Source organism: Corylus avellana, unplaced genomic scaffold (assembly GCF_965113065.1).
Source record: "Corylus avellana unplaced genomic scaffold, dhCorAvel1.hap1.2 HAP1_SCAFFOLD_266, whole genome shotgun sequence".
NCBI classification, from domain to species: domain Eukaryota; kingdom Viridiplantae; phylum Streptophyta; class Magnoliopsida; order Fagales; family Betulaceae; genus Corylus; species Corylus avellana.
The window spans coordinates 20001-24121 of NW_028290638.1; the positions used below are offsets into that span (position 1 = coordinate 20001).

General features: G+C 31.4%; 1 non-coding gene across 1 annotated transcript; it reads right to left on the reverse strand.

The window, feature by feature from the left end:
• Nucleotides 1-3832: 3832 nt before the first annotated feature.
• On the reverse strand, nucleotides 3833-3903 carry TRNAC-GCA (transfer RNA cysteine (anticodon GCA)). The gene has a single exon. It is a non-coding gene; the product is annotated as a tRNA-Cys (tRNA).
• Between the last annotated feature and the right edge of the window lie 218 nt (nucleotides 3904-4121).

The following is a 4121-nucleotide window of genomic DNA, read 5'->3' on the forward strand; positions in this document are numbered from 1 at the left end:
ATTCGTTGGCAATATGTCTACGCTGGTTCAAATCCAGCTCGGCCCAATAATTGGCCGATCCACCATGAAATGATAGAACCCCATTTGTTGTTCCCCAGAAATGCCTGATCGGAATACGGAAGAATAAAAAAACTAAAATTTTCTGATATATTTTACCGCCGTTCATTTGCTCTCTTTATTTTTTCTCACAAATTCTGATCTTGCTTGCTAATGATCTAGATTCATACTAGATTCATATAAAGATCTGGAAGTATAAGGAAAAGAATAAAATAAAGAATAAATAAAAAAACTCTTTTTTTTTCATTGAAAGCTTTATTTGATTATTAATCAATTTATAAAAAACGAAAGGATTATTAACAATCCGTGAGGCGCTCTCACTAAAGTGCATATCCGTGTGTATATCAAATATATTACTCGCGTTTCTGTTACAATACGACTATTCTAATCTAAAATCTAAATAAAATAGAAATAAAATAGAAATAAAATAGAAAGGGTTTGAATTAAATCATAAGAATATGTATGATGTACACTTGATTTCCTTGGGATTGTAGTTCAATTGGTCAGAGCACCGCCCTGTCAAGGCGGAAGCTGCGGGTTCGAGCCCCGTCAGTCCCGACAGATCCAAATCCAATAAAAAAATACATCAATTCATCTCTGCGTTTGCTGTGAAAAGGAGAACAAAAGAAATAGCAGAATTTCATTCACAAGAGGATACCCTCCTATTTTATTTATTTATTAGTTTCACATTTCTCATCAAATAAATATGGGAATTACCATTTATTCAACTAGTACCAATTGATAGGAGAAAGACATATGTAGATTAGTACAATGATTGGTAAAATTATATTCAGGATTCCAAGAAATACCGTACGGAGTCTGGCTTTTTCGATTATTCCCGATCTGTGTAATAGAGTACTATATGTTTACAGGGGGCTATACAGAAATGGAATTTGTACGATACAAAAAAGATTAACTTAACATAGTAACTTTGATATAATACTTTTAAGATTAAAAGTATATCCCTTTAGGGCTCCGATTTTGTGTAACCTCAATTAATAATTGAAATTATTAATGTGAATTTGAACCAATTTATCTCATTCAAATTTCACACTGAATTTTTGATATATGCATCCCAAAATTAATCCAAGGAAATGGGATATTAATAAAATAAAGCTCAAAGAAGATCCTATCTCTCTTTGTGAGGGAATGAATAATCTTTTTTAAGTTTAAGGGTCTTGCCGAAGAAAGAACAAACTTTTTAATGAATTTGATGGAATACTCGATTTTTTTATACCCGGACTCTCCTTATTTATACTACTTCTTTGTTTTCCAAGAAGATTAGATCATAAAAAGGGGGTTTAGAACTAAACTTCTTCCTTTTTACATTTCGCTTCTATTGGTTATTTTATTGGGGTTTTTTATAACCAATGTAAGTAAGTGTAAAGGCGGTCATATGATATTTCATCAGATGATTCCACAAGGAGGGACGTAGGTTATAGAAAAGAAAGAATGGAAAGGAAAAGAATGATAAAGAAAGTAAAGGAATTATTTATCGGATCAGGAATCAAAATTTGAATTCGGTATGGATAAAAGATCTTCCTATGTTATACTATTTAATTCTCGACGATGAATCAATTTGATAGCTCAGATATTGTTATTCATGATATTGCTCCGATTCGATATCGTCGAGATGTAATTCATCCCATTGAATATTGAATTTACAGGCGAAAGATTTATCAGCTCTATGGGATTAAATCCCGAGTTATTGCGAATTAATTAAAAATGAAACGATGAGATTATGGAAGTAAATATTCTCGCATTTATTGCTACTGCACTGTTCATTCTAGTTCCTACTGCTTTTTTACTTATAATATATGTAAAAACAGTCAGTCAAAATGATTAATTTGAATTAAACTTGACTGTTTAGTTTTTATCTTTTTATCAATGATTGAAAAGAAAAAAGAAAATGAAAAGTATTAAGATTTCGTGTCTTAAATGAAATAAGCGGACGAGAATCATCAGTATTTTATGAGATTCGATAGTATGGTAGAAAGAAATAGATGAATCTTTCTACCATACTTATTATTGTTATTGTAGTATATAAAGTCGTACTGTATAAAGATAGAGGTTTAATATAGATCAATCTGCAATATGTATCTTCATAGATATCAATTACATATATGTAATGTATTTACATAATGTACCAATTCTATTTCTTTGCTTCATCTATTTAATTTGTGTTGATTCCAATCATCAATCTGAAAAAATCGAAGGGCAATTCTTACTCTTACAATTCTAATTCCTAGAATTTCTGATTCTATTCAATATGAATCCCGATATCCATTGAAAGAATCAAATTGACGAAGGAAAAAAGAGTATAGGCCTATATTAATATTAATAAAATTAATAATGAAAAATTAATAAAAAGAAAATAAAATAATCTTTTTTTAGTATTCTGAAGAAGTAATTGATTGATCAGTTGACAGATGATCCAGTGGTTCATTTCCATGGGAACCTCTTTGGATTTCGAAAAGGATTAGTAAAGCCCACCGATTTTTAACGTTTGAACCATGATATGAAATGAGTTCAATAAAGCAAGCATAACATAAATAAGATTTCTAAAAGAATAAAAAAAAAAAGCGGGAACGCGCAATATGTGACTTGCCCAAGGCAATATTTTATTATGTGTAGTATATTGTTGGACAACCACTATGTCTATGTTGTTTCCCATAGGAAGTCTGTATCCACTTAATAACATAATTATTTTCTTTTCTATTTTAACAGTAAAAAAAAGGACTTTGCAGAACGATCTATAAAACAATTGATATGGGTTGAGTTTGAGGAATCAAACTCAATTAGTAGTACTTCTAGAGTCCACTTCTACCCCATACTACGAGTGAAAGAGAAAATGTAAAGACTACCATTAAAGCAGCCCAAGCGAGACTTACTATATCCATGTGAATTATATCCCCTATCTCTATAAATATGAAGGAATTATTCCATTAATGTTCACTAATCATTATTATGTTCATTAATAATAGTGGAATCCCTGGCGCAGAGTCAAAAGGGAATTCTGACCCAATACCGTTGATGAAACAATCCAATAAACTCACAATTATAAATTCTAACAGGTTCCTATATGATTTATAGTAGAATCGGAAAACACTAAGCGCAAGCAAAATACGTAGATACACCCCTGGAAGTTTCAAGGGAATGTTACTAACATGTAGAAATAATAAGACCTAGTCTTTCTTTTGTTGACTTTCATTTCATTAAGTAAAAAGTATAAAAATATAGAGTCAAGATAGAGCACTATCTATCACAGACCCTATTTCTCATTTTATCTAATCCTTACGATTAGGTCTCCTGTTTGTCTCTGTGAAACAATCGGAAGATAGTCTATTACATTAAAGCCAATCAATATTAAATTGAATGCAGGAGCACAGAGAGAATTTCATGAGTCTATATACGAACAAAGTATCTTTCGGCCTTTACGTACGCAACTAATAAATTAATAATCAAATAAATTCCTCGTTCGTCTATCCAAATTAATTCAAGACCTAATTAATAAACACTACATTAATAATAGAAGAGCTGTCATATTAAGATTTAACGATTCTTTTTCATTCAATATTCACTAATATAATCTTTCCTTGAACTGAAGCCTAGACGCAAGGATTTACAGCATTTTCATTTTAGAGAACAGAACCGCCAGATGCTTATAGAATCAAGCAAGTATCAAGAGTCCCCCCCCCGCTTACTTCTGCTGGAAAAAAATTTGTCAAGTTATCTCAGCAAAACATAATAAGGTATTCCGATTTTATTGTTGATCAGGCGACACCCAGATTTGAACTGGGGAAAAAGGATTTGCAGTCCCCCGCCTTACCGCTCGGCCATGTCGCCAAAACGATACAAAAAATATATGAAAATATTCCATTTTTTTTTTGGGGGGGGGGGGTTATTCATTTTTGTACTTGTATCTTGAATACTGTTTTATTTAATCCCTTTCCTAAAAAAGATCCTTACTTTTCTCTTTGGATTGGATACATTTCTTCGATTGATTGTACAGTATCTTAAAACAAACACACTATTTAAAAACACCCCTCCCCCCCTTTATATTC